The following is a 14,129-nucleotide window of genomic DNA, read 5'->3' on the forward strand; positions in this document are numbered from 1 at the left end:
CGGTGGTGGCGGCGGCAGCAGGCGTGACCACATCAAACGCCAGCACAGCGACACATTGTCCACACGGCGTACCGACGACGCCACGCAAGGCGGGCGGCATGGTTGGCGGTGGCGCAGATATTTTTATGTGACGCGAATCGTTGCGGTGACCACTTAGTCTGCTGCTAAGCGACAAAGCTAGCGACGACGCGGCAGCAGCATATGCTGCGATGGGCGCCGCCGCTATGCTCGACGACGGCATCGGAGGTGCTGGTGGAATTGGTGGCATCACAGCGACAACGGCGACAACAGCTACTTCAACAACAGTGACGGGCACGAGTGCGCTGAGCGCTGGCTTAGATAGCGACAATGAGCGTGACTCGCTAACTGGCAGCATCAGTGAACTTCCAATAAAGTCAAAATCAACACCAGGTGATGTGATACGCGTGTGAGTGGAATGTGCCGCAATAGAGAGTGAGGCCATTTTTTATACTAAGCTAGATAAGCGGACATTCTACATCACAGTTTCCAGACTCAATTTAGTGTAAGTCAAGCAGATGTGAGAGGGGTCGGATAGTACAGGTTTGAGTGGGTGCGAAGACAAAGGGAGTAAGAAAAATGAAAAGAACGCCGCACGCTTGGGTAGACAAAGCTCAGTTGCCTACAACTACACTGACAAATTGGTGACTAATAAATGTATATTAAGTCAAATGTTTAATTGCAGATTTAAGGGAAAAGTCTAAAAAAATTAACTACGCTTTAAGATTTTAGCTAAACGTGACTGAGTGGAGTTTTACAGAGTGAATGAATAATGTGCTTAATAATTTAAATTGAATAATAATGTTTAATAATTCTTCTAATTTCTTCACATGACTTTTTTAGTTAATTAAATAGTTATGAGGAATAAATGCATACTTTAGGATTTTTGTCAGCTGAATCGTGTTTGACAGTGAAAACTGAATATGTGATTTTTGTTTCAAGGAGTGTAAAGAAAATGACCGCGGCACAGCTTTTGTTTGTTTTTAAGGGCGCGAAACGACCAACGATCAACTTGAACTGAAATTTTTAATTTACGATGCACACACAAGGGATTTTAGATTATGCATGTGTATGTATATGTGAACAGCTGAAACTATTAATTTTTGTAATACATTAATTTTTACATAACCATACATACATACATAATTGGCGCGTACACCCTTTTTGATCGTTTGGCCCAGCTCCTCCTTCTATTTGTAGCGTGCGTCTTGTGTGGCGTGCGTCTTGAACGGCAGATATTTTTATGAGGAAGTTTTTCATGGCGGAGGTTTGCCATTGCCTGCCGAGGGGCGACCGCTATTAGAAAAATGTTTTTCTTAATTTGGTGTTTCACCGAGATTCGAACCTACGTTCTCTCTGTGAATTCCGTATAGTAGTCACGCACCAACCCATTCGGCTACGGCGGCCGCCAACATTTTACATAACCAGTACTTTTAAAAAAGGGTTAATAATTAGAGAACAAAATTAACCGCAAATTTTTGATACAACAAAATTTTATCTCATCGATAAAATAATAAAATCTCCGAAAAGTTGAAAATCTCAACGTTTTAAAATTAAAAAAAAGGAAAATTGTTCGAAATTTAGCTAAAATTTGCACGTTTAAAAAAATGTATGAAATTTCTATAGCGGCCCAACTTCTTGGTACATTTCTGAAATCGCAGATACCATATTTCATTAAACACGCATATACCATATTTTCCAAATACGCATTTTTAACCAAAATTTTGTTTTAATTAATTTTCTAAATTGCCAATTCCCACCCCAAAATTGAATAACAATTTTCTAATTAACGAAAATCATGTAAACTGAAAATTCGATAAAAGCATATTTTTAATTAATTAAACTACAATTGCAATTAGAGTCTGTTCAGCACACATTAGAGCAGTGAGAAATCGTACATGGAAATATGTTGCATAATTCATGTACTCGTATATTTTCCGAATGATGTACCACAAATAATAAGTAGCAATATCTGAGATAGTTGGCAACGCTTCACACATTTAGTAGTTACTAAACTTGCCACATGTAATTTAATTAAAAAGCCATGTGTTTAGTATTAACAAAGCAATGTCATATGTATGTAAGAGCATTTATGTAAGCCTCTGTGTGTGTGTGTGTGTATATCTACTTATGTAAATATACTTACATATGTGTCACGTGGCCATTTGTTGGAGGCAGACATATAAAAATTGCTTGCATAAATTAAATTAAATTGAATAACTGAAACCGAAACCGAAACTAGTTAAAAGTTGTTGAAGTCGGTCAACTGATTGGTCAATGACAGTTAGCACAGTTGCCTTATTTGACCGTCCGGCTTTAGTGCCATTTGTATGCCAGTAATGAGGTGAGCTAGCGACAGCCGAGAGTCGAGAGTGGGCTGTGAAAGCATATTTCTGCGGTACTGACCCTCGAACTGGCAAATCTGTTAACTCTTATACTCGACTGCATATATTTGCCATTGCAGCATACTTTGTGGCACACACTTACCAACTGACCACTTGAGTTGCCGCACAAACTGGCTGTTAGTCATGTGTACGATAATGAAAGCCTCGAGTTGACATACATACATATACCCTGGTACACTTATCTCTAGATTATATTTATCCATCTGCTTCCTTGCCGCTTTACTGTGACTACATCATCTTTGCGTCTGTACATACTTTTGTGGAGCACTGTCTACATTGTTGCCGTAGTGGTTTTGACACATTTGTTTTTTGTTATTTTATGATGTTGCTGTCTTCCAGTGACTTTTGAAATGTCTTATTAGTTGGTAGTCACACAAACACAAACACACTCTCACACGCACACGTGCAGTTGTGCATACGAGGCTCCAGTTGAACTCAAGATATGAAAAGATTTATGGACCGCATGCGATAAGACGCTGCTAGTAGCGTTACTCTCACGTAATTACGTATGCACTTATGCGCGTGTATGTGTGTGTGTAAAAGTTCCTCCAATGTAATGCGCCTGAGTGTGTCGACTTGGCTTCTAAGTTATAGAGCGTTCCAGTCAAGTTTATTACTTGAAAAATGGTTGGCCGAAACATTTGTAGTTTATTAAAAGCGACCCAAAATATGGAAATTATTTTCATAAATTGTGTTCAGTATATTTTAAATGCGGCCGCCGTAGACGAATGGGTTGGTGCGTGACTATGGTAGGAATTCACAGAGAGAACGTAGGTTCGAATCTCGGTGAAACAACAAAATTAAGAAAAACATTTTTCTAATAGCGGCCGCCCCTCGGCAGGCAATGGCAAACCTCCGAGTGTATTTCGGCCATGAAAAAGCTCCTCATAAAAATATCTGTCGCTCGGAGTCGGCTTGAAACTGTAGGTACCACCTTTTGTGGAACAACAACGAGACGCACACCACAAATAGGAGGAGGAGCCAAACACCCAAAAAGGGTGTACGCGCCATTTATATATATAGACTTTGCAAGACTAGTCATTTAAGAAATTTTATGTGACATGAAGCAAATTTTTATAATTTGTTTTCAGTATTTTTAGATGGTTTTAAAATAGATTTCTTGAGGGCTTAAACAATGTGTACGGTATAGTGTTTTTTTTTAATAAATTATACATTTCACTTTTTCATATCAAATAATATTTAATTATGATTCCTCATGCAAACTTTGCTGTATTTGTCACAGCAAACAAATGCTGAGAAGCGCATAGATTTGAAGAAGAAATGGACATTATAAGTTAGAAGAGACCAAAAGAAAACTTTTTCGAAAGGTTGAAAGTATTTAAAACAAAGTAAAAATCTTCTACGAACAAAGTATTTTTGCAAAAATAACATTGATTGCTTAAATGCCTTTGGTATATGTTTTGAAATTTCTTTAAATTTTTCCAAAGAAAAGTTTTGAATTTCTCCAATTTCAACAATTTCAGAGTCAGATTTCGCCAAAATAGTAATAATTAAAAAAAGTGTCAAACTTTCGTAAATGCATCTTTTAGTAAAGTTTTTTCGTAAACTTATCATCGGTTTATTTCCCGATAGTTTTTTTTTGTTCATTTCAATTATTTTAAAAAAATTTGAGTTGCCTCAAATTTCAAATTGGGCTTTTCATATGCAAGTTAGTCTCTAAAATTTATTGTCTGTTCCTCATAACAAAATTTAGAAAAATATTACGAAAATTTTTGTTAGTGTGAAAAAGTCTTCAATGAGATAATAGTGTCCTATCTCCCTCACAAACTTCCCTTAAAAGGGGGGCAAATGTCCGTAGTGAGCGTTTTTTCTTTGTTTTTTGGTAATGCAGCAAGAGTTTATTCTCCATAGCCTTTTGGAATTAAGTTTTCGGACTTTGAACCAGGCGAGTCAAAATGGATCTATTACTTTAAAAGCACTTAACTTTATTAGAACTTCCGCAAAAAAACCTAATCAGGGTGTAAAGTAAAATTCGTAATTCCCACAATCAGCAAAGTTTTGCGATAAGTAGCCGAGGTAGTGCCTTCGGGAGGCTTCCTTTTTTCACCACTCCACTGCACTCCTTGACCCACTGTAGCAGCAATGCCACTCAGGACGCAAATATCACACTCAGCGAATTCCAAGTGGTTGTGCGATATGCACATCCACACTACCACATCACTAGCAGCAGCAACAATAGCAAGAAAATCAACTGCGAGTCGACATACTGAACACAAATATTCAAGAAAAAGCAAATGAAAGCTGCTTGGTTTGGCTAAACTTGCACATACTGTTGACGGCGGGAGTAGAAGCGTATTGCGGCTACTTCTGCACTGAGAATCAGAGACAACAACTACACCTAAGCTCGCTGTTGATTGCGTATACGACATGGCGTACGGACGTGGCGAGGAATAGGTTTACTCGAATGCAAGTGCCTGGCGAGTGTGGACAAGTAAAGTTACAATCATTTGCGTGCATACGTATATGAGGATATATGTGCTTGCTGAAAACCAGAAGTGCTCCAATTTCTTTGCTATTTTCGGTGTGCAAAGGAGGTGAAGTACGAGTGAAGTGATGTGATGTGATGTGCTACCACTGCTTCTGATGCTTTTGCTGCTACTATTGCTGCTGCATGAAATACAAGTCCTAAGAGTTGGAGTAAATTTGCATGCACTGCTTCAGACAGCAGATATGAAGACAACAAGCAAAGAACGCTGGCATACCAAACCAGAGAATGCGAAAAATTGGTTGGAGGCTAGAAATTTAAAATAACTAGAAAAAAATTCCCGAAATATCAATGGGGTCTTTTCGTACCACCAATATATTCGTTACTGAAGTTTGCCGAAGCTATGCAAGATTGTGCTTGAATAGTTGGATGACTCAGTTGCTGCCAGGTTGGGCGCTCTCTGTGATAGAAAATTTGTGGTCTAGCAGCAGTTGCCCTTCGAAAATCAAAGTCAAACAGCCCAGGGCATTTCTGCCGTGAAGAAGCTTCCAATAAAACTATCTGCTTTCTGTAAATTCTATTTTTTCAAAGGATCAATACAATTAATCATTTGAATGAATATTTATGGTGATGGCCAGGCAGGCTGAAAGTATGAGTTCAGAAAAGCACTGTTTGATCGGATAGAAAAGGACTCTAATTTCCATGCCACGCCTTGTTCTTGACATACTGTAGTGGAACCGGGCATACGAATTTACAAATTATTTCAGTTTTATTTCGTTCCAATAAATTTGTATTTTTTGTTAATCACTTGTAGGGTGCTCAGCAATCATTTTTTAATTTTTTTTAGATTTCAGAGTTTCAAAGTTGCTCAAGATTTAGTTGATCGATTTTTTCAAATTTTGCAAATAATATCATACCATTTTAATTTTTTAATAATTTCAAACAAATTCCATATTTGAATTTCTCAAATTTGCGCAGCATCCTCAGTTAAACCGTTGTTTTTTTTTTAACGTATTTTGTAAATTTTCCAAATTAATTATAAAAAATTTTAATTTTTTTGCTATTTTTAAAAATTAGCAGGAAAAATTTGTTTAAATAATTTTTGCAGTTCAAAAGTAGGAAAATAATTCTTAAACTGATTTTTAACATATTTTTTACTTTTCGGAAAAAATTTATTTTCACTATTCTCTCTTAATCTAAGTAGTTTACACCAAGCAAAGCAATATCTCAACTCCAGCGCTTCTTTCTTTCATATTCACACAGCAAAAACGAAAAAACACACACAAAAAAAGAAAAAACTCAGTGAAGCCACAAAATCAACCGCCCTGCCAATGTACCAAATGTGTTCCATCCTTTAAGGCAAATAAACAAACACCAACATAAATTTCTCGCCTACTTCTTAGTTGGCGGCGACGACAGATGTCCGACAGCCGAGAAATTATGTGTGTCACTGCTGTGGCGGCTGCTCCGGAAAACGCCCTCGATACAAGAGCGCTTACTTACATACATACTTGTGGCAAAGCAGGAACAAAGACAGACACCACATAGCATGAAATACAAAACACACATCCACGCACACACAATTTGCAGCATTATTCGCGGACATGTTGGTAGTTTGGTGTGACAGCTTTTGTTTTAGTTTCCTTCTTATGGAAATTTTTTTCGCAGATTTTTGGCACACTTTTTTGACTATTTGACGCCATTTCTACTTTTTTTGTACTTATTTTTTTACTCTAACTTTACTATTTTGCTTAAAGCTGTAGCTATAATTTCAACGCTTAAAAATAACAAAAGGAAAAAGTTTAATTTGTGAATTAAAATGCTAGAGAGCGTAAAATACCTTTTTTGTTGTAAAGTACTTTGTAGATTTTTTTCAAATTTTCTTTTGTCGTACTTGAGTTGCTGTGTGAGAGTGTATTTGTGTGATAGAAATTAAAAATGAATTGAGTGCATGTAAATACTAGTTGAGATTGAACTAAACCATAACAGTATAAACACATACATTGAATACGCATATGTACATTTAAATATGTACTTGTATATGTGTGTGCGTAATTATTTAATTTTCCATATAATAATGAAAATAGAAAAAAAATATGTTAATGTAAAGTTAAATAATACTTTTCCTGTATATAACTGTATACCATATACAAATGAGTATGTACTATATTTGTATGTATTTGCGAGTACGAGCGTATGTGTGTAGGTAAGAGTTAAAAAATGTTTTTTTTTAGCTATACATAAAATAATATTAGAGCAGCAGCACCTTGTGTAAATTAAATAAATTTATAGCAGTAATAATTGGATATAAATCGAATAACAAAAATAAAAAACAGCAAATTTAATGAGATTAACAGTTTTTAGTCTAAGGTAAAAAAAAGGAATTTAATGTGTGCAAATTAAGCCAAATATTTGTGAAAACAATTGCGTTGAGTATTTAGCAAATGGATGTGGAAAAATCATTGTAAAAAAGTGTAGGACAATTCTAGTCAATGAGCAGCAAAAAAAGCAAATTTTAATACAAAAAAATTTAAGTAAAAATAAAATCACGAAACAATAACAATGAGCTGGTAAAATAAATTAATTGTACTTGTATGAGTGAGTGAATTACTAGAATACAAAAAGTATAAAAATTAAATCAAATTAGAATTTAAAAATATCAATAATAAATTAAACGGTAAATAAATGGGAAAATGACGAAAATCGCATTAAATCAAACAAAATGCCTCATTTATTAGCCAAAAGCAAACAAAGAAAAAGAAGAAAAATCTGAAAATATACCGGAGCACCGTATTAGTGGCGAATAGGTTTTGCCGACTTGAAATGAAAAAAACAAAACATACTCATTGAATTATACGAAAAGGATCCAAATAAATGATATTTAATAGTTTACTAGCTTTGGCGAAATAAGCTTGAAAAACTAAGAAAAACTTTTTTTGTTGAAAACTAAGTTTTAATATTGAATTTATTATCTTTTTTTTGTTGTTTTTTTCTACAATGTGAGTATTTTTTTTTTTTTTAATTATCAACACTTTTTATAATATTGGTCCCTGGAACCACCTGGAGTAACAATCTGCTCTATTTGGGAGTTGCTGTAGCAAATTTTGTATGCCAATGCGAATTGTGGTAGAAATTTTGTTCCAGACAGTCGGTTCTACGTAACCGGTACGACCCGGAATTATATCCGGCCAAGGAATGCCACTCCTCCAGCATGCCCCTGTGCATGCATGCCCTTGTCCTCCCAGTTTTTTAAATCATGTGCAATATAACAGTAGTCTCTGAGAATTTGAAGAGCTTTTCTCAAAGGAATTTCAAAGACTTTAAACAGATTTTTCAGAACTTTGAACTAAAAATACTTCAAATTTGGAAATAATTATTTATTGCAAATCCCTTTTAAAATTTATTTAAAAAAGGATGTTCGAAATTTTCACAATTAAATCTTTTTTTATTATCAGAATTTTTTAATCTCGCTTTTTAAATCATTTTATATATTTAAATTCTTGGTAGTTTTTAGTAGAGGCTTCTCAAAATTATGTATACATTTTTAAAGTTTTTGTGTATTGCATTTTCTTCTAATATTCTTTTAATTTATTAAATTCAAGAAACATTTTAGAAATTCCAATTAAAACAACTCTTAACCATGAAATATAATTAAAGTAAAATAAAATAAAATCCAATAAAAAAATTATAAAATTTAAAAGAAAATGTAAATAGAGTAAAAAAATATTCACCGTAATAAATATTATGAAAATTCCAAAAAAAACCAAAGTCATACAATGAGAACTATTCTAGTAAAAAGTTTAAACAAAACAAAAGCTCAAAGTTGTTAATAAATCACTAAATTTATGTGAAATATAAGAACGGAAAAAATGTAATTATTGCGAATAAAAAGTAGTAATAATAGGCATAAGGAAAACTATGCATTTGTATAAAAGATGTCATGACTCCAAAGCAAAAATATTTTTAAATTTATTCCAAATTATGGAAATAATATTTAGAATAAAATAGGTGGAAATGAAATGCATGAAAAAAAGTATCATCATAAATATTTTAGCACTAAATGAAAAACTCAGCAGTTTCGATTTATGTAAGTAAAAACCTAGCAGTATATATACATATATGTGTATGAATGTTTATATATACATATTTATGAAATCAAATGCCAAATGAACATTTCAAGGGGAAGAAAACTGAATAAGAAGTATTTTTTAAGTTTTAGGCTAATTCAACTGTTTATAAATAAGTTAGGCAAATAACTTCAGGACTATCATAATGGTCTAATTAAGAATAAAACTAAAGCTCAATTTAGTAACACACATTTATATTAACGGTAAGTCTGTAAAGTACACAAACTGCTTACCCAGATAAGCGATAAAAAATGCGAATAGCGAAAATGAGTAAAATATGGCAACTGAAATGGAATTCAATGCATTTCAAGAGAAAAAGATATTAGCGTAGAAAATAAAATAAAAAACAGTAAATAAGTTAATTAGGAAAATAAAGATACGCAAAAGAGAACAAAATCATAAATAAAACTAAAAGTTTTCAAATCAATAAAAAAAATTAAAAAATAAAAAAGTTTTATTTGTAAACCAGGAGCATTTAAATTTACAGGTGAGTAAATTTTCTTGGCTTATCAAGAAGTTTTAGAATTTCTGATATTAGCTGACTCTAACGTGGCCAGTACACATTTGAGTCATGACAAGTTCCAGAAAAATTCCGAATGAAAACCTTGCTTCTGACACAGTCGTGTTTGGCTAAGAGCTCACCTTGATAAATTGCAGGGTTGGGCATAGTGCAGTAAATAATTAATGCAATAAGCGGATACTTAAAACAGTGAACAATTGAAGACTTAGTGATAATGAAACCTTTGTTTTAACTACCATTAAAAATTAGTGACAGTGCAATTTAGTGGTAGTGCATAATGCCCAACCCTGACAAATAGCATCTGTTCACTAGGGAAGCAGTGTCTATTCTGGAGCGAATAAGTTGTTGCATATAAATATGTATAACTATTTACAAATCGAGTTGTTGTAGAATACCGTTGAGCACTGCGCTTGGAACCCGACATTTAAAAAAATAAATCAAGCCTGGCTTCTGTCAAGCTGGGAAAGGGTTTTGTCCGTGTTGAAAAAACCGAGTTAAAAGAAGCTGGCATTCGCAACCATCAAATAGGTAAGTCTTACTTTGTAGTTTCAACATTCAATTTGCTGTCAATACGAATACTGTTGCGAAAGGTTACTTTGGCAACCCATTTCGCATTTTCTCACCTCTCTGTTTTTCTCATTCGCCAATCAACAGCTGTCGAAGAGAACCGCGCTTTCTTTTCGATTCTAGACGTTGACGAAAGCGCATGGACGCGCATAAAAACAATTGTAAGACACATACAATATTTTCACTTATTAATTGTAAACTTATTGATCGTTAAATAAAGTTCTCAGCCTTTCTAAACAGAAAACAAACGGAGTCTTATGTACTGCACCAGGGCTTGCTAAAAGGGAATTTAGCCGCGTCAAACTGCCGTCGTCAACATTCTGAAAAAATTGTTTTTAAAGAGATTTTCGTTTAATAAGCTGTAAAAATGGAGGATGTTTCTAAAGCTGCATCGCCACGGGGAAACGCGGATGCTGCTAGTCGAGGGTTTATTAAATGAGGCTGACAAAACTGGCCATGCTGTGACAATTGGCACCGAAACGCCTACTGCCGACACCGCGCCAGAACGGCACGCATCTACACCTGTTCGTAAAACTGCACCATTTGCACCCCCCTGCACTTCAGGCAGCTCCGGGATTAGGGCTACACACTTTTACAGTACAGCACAGCCATACGCATGTGGCGTTCCACAACCTATAGAACTGCAATGCAACCAAACTGCAGGTATAACGGGAACACACATTCCATCGACCACGTTCAATGTCGTCCCTAACCTTGCTAACGTGATGACGTTTCCGTATACTTCGACTACGAACGACATGACGACCATGCTGCCCAACTTAACCTCAAACAGCAATACAGTCTCGGGTATGTCTTCATCTCAACCCTTTTCTGCATATACATCAATGCACAATTTGCACAGTTTGCCAACATCGGTTGCTTCAGGATTTCCACACCCAAATGTTAACCCTAACTTAAATATGCCTTATGGAGGGTATCCGACCGTTACTAATCCGTACAGTTACTCTACGACAGCCGACCTAAACTTGACTGCGGCACATATAGCTAGTCGTCAAGTGCTTTCGAAAGATCTGCCAACCTTTACAGGTAGGCCTGAAGACTGGCCCGTATTTATTACTAACTACGAGCAGTCTACCATACGGTGCGGATTCACGGACCAAGAAAACCTTATTAGGTTGCAGAAATGCTTGAAGGGCCAAGAAGGGCCATTAGAGGCAGTTCGTGGTAGGCTTATGGTGCCGTCTACGGTTGGATTGGCCATTAATACACTCCGCATGTTGTATGGCAGACCAGACGTAATTCACCAAGTAATGCTGCGTAGGTTAAGGGAGGAACCATCTGTAAAGCCAGACAAATTAGAAACCTTAGTAACACTTTCATTAGCGGTAAAAAATTATCGCGCTACAATGGTTAATGGTTAATGGTTGTAAAGGGTTAAGGAGTAGCCCTTTAGCACTGCGACCATATTGATCTATTGTGCACCCTATGCTGTCTATTGACTGTTAAGTATGCTTATGAATTGTACCAGCTCCTTCTGAGGGAGTGATTGAAGGTCTTCATCTGTAAGCATGAACTTGTTTAAAAACCTTTTCCTTCTGTGCGTCAACCCCGGACATTCGATAATGAGATGTTCCATAGACTCCTCATCTTCGCAGCAGAATCTGCAGGTGCTGGTGTTAGTTATGCCTAATTTATGTAAGTGTTTGTTGCAGGTGAAGTGACCCGTGAGGGCGCCTGTGAGAGTGCGAATGCTCTTTTTGTTTAACGTGAGGGCCATGTTGGCTCTTTTAGCGTTGAAACTTAAGAACTTTTTGGAGTGTCTAAGACCCTCTACATTGTTCCAATGCTGATTTAATAGAGTTTTGGCCCAGTATTTTATTTTTTGTTTTAGGTTGTTTTTGTTGAATCCGAACATAGGACTAGGTCCGATGAAGTTTTCATCTGCCCCTTTTTTGGCTTGAAAGTCTGCCTTTTCGTTGCCGTCATATCCCTCATGTCCCGGTACCCAAATTAATGATACATTGTTTTTAGATGCCAGATTATTGAGTGCCTTGTGGCATTCTAAGAGGGTTTTTGAGTTGTATGTATAGCTATCTAAAGCTTTTAGGACTGATTGGCTGTCCGAGAGTATTTTAATCCTTGCTCTCTTGTGGTTTCTGCGTTGCATGATGTTTACTGCTTCCATTATTGCGTATAGTTCCGCTTGGAAGATAGTGGTGTCCCTGGTGAGAGTGTATGATTTATGGATTCTGGGCCCCACTACACCTGCTCCTACACCATAAGGTGTTTTTGATCCATCAGTGTACCATTTTTGTGAATCATCATTCATCCATTTCGGGTTTGTTTTCCACTCGATCCTCTCAGGAAAGGTAACTGTGTATCCTTTTGTGAAACAGAGGATTGGGTCGATGTGGTCTGAAACTTGAGCCATGCTTATGGTGATTTTGATTTTATTTAGGATATTTAGGTGACCGGTGAGGTTGCCCAATTTGAAATTTACTTTCATGTGTAGCATGAGTGCTTCCTCTTGGATTGCTATATGAAGTGGTGGGAGATTAAGGAGTGCTTCCATGCCAGCTGTTGGGGTAGTTCTCATAGCCCCTGTGATGCATAGACAAGCAAGCCTTTGTACTTTTCCCAGTTTGGTTATCGCTGTTTGTTGGATAGATTTGCTCCACCATACTAGTGCCCCATACAGTATGATTGGTCTAACCATTTGGGTGTATATCCAGAGGGCCATACTAGGGCTGAGGCCCCAGGATCTCCCTACTAGTTGTTTGGTTGTCCACAAGGATTTCGTGGCTTTTTTTGTTATATTATTTATGTGTGATTCCCAAGTGAGTTTTTTATCTAAGGTTAAACCTAGATATTTGACCTCTTCCTTTAGTTCTATCACTGTTTCATTTAGTTTCAATGCAGGAAACTCTAACTTTCTTTTTCTTGTGAAGGGGATTATTGTGGTTTTGTTAGGGTTGATCGATAGCCCCTCCTTTTTACACCATTCCCATGTTGCGTTCAAGGCATTTTGCATTAGGTCTGTTAGTGTCCTTTCATGGTTGCCTTTTATTATAACAGATATGTCATCTGCATAACCAATGGTTATAAATCCCTTATTGTTTAGGTGCTGCACCAAGTCATCAACTAGTAGGGACCATAGCAGTGGAGAAAGAACTCCTCCTTGCGGACATCCCTTTACTGTTGTGACATTAAGTTCAGCTTGGCCTAACGAGGCTTTAATAATCCTCTGATTAAGCATTTGGCTTATCCAGTGAGTTAATATTGGGTTTGCGCCTCTTTTTTCGAGTGCTGTTTCCATGGATTTGTAATTTGCGTTGTCGAAGGCTCCCTCTATGTCCATAAAGGAACATAGGGCTATTTCTTTTTGATTTAGGGCCTTTTCTATATTGACAACGAGTGTGTGCAGTGCTGTGACTGTGGATTTCCCTTTTTGGTAAGCAAATTGCAGCTTATGAAGGGGTTTTTTGAAGATTACTTCTTCTCTTAGATGGTATTCGAGTAGTTTTTCCATTGTCTTTAGCATAAACGATGATAGACTGATTGGTCTGTAAGATTTTGGAGAGTCAGGGGGTTTGTTACCTCCCTTAGGGATAAATATTACCTTCACTTTCCTCCATATCTTTGGAATGTATTCCAATATTAGGCTAGCTCTGAAGATTTTCACCATGACTCGGATCAGTTCCACAGTGCCTTTGGATAGAAGTGCTGGGAATATTCCATCCGGCCCTGGTGATTTAAAGGGTTTAAAGGAGTTAATTGCCCACTCTACCCTTTCGAAATTTATGATTTTATTGACAAATGAGTCCGTAGATCTCCGTTGATGGTGAGTTACCATGTCTAGACTATTGTCGATTGATGGGTCATGACTTTTACAATCTGGGAAGTGAGTCTTTAGAAGAAGCTCTAGTGTTTCTACGAATGTGTTGGTAATAGTTCCGTTTGGACCTTTTAGTGTGCCTATGGGACTTGAGTCACCTTTGGAAAGTGATTTTTGGATTCTAGCTGTTGCTGGAGTATCTTTTAGATCCTCGCAGAAGTTTTTCCAAGAGTTTCGTTTGGATTTCCTT

This window comes from Anastrepha ludens, chromosome 3 (genome assembly GCF_028408465.1).
Source record: "Anastrepha ludens isolate Willacy chromosome 3, idAnaLude1.1, whole genome shotgun sequence".
NCBI lineage: Eukaryota > Metazoa > Arthropoda > Insecta > Diptera > Tephritidae > Anastrepha > Anastrepha ludens.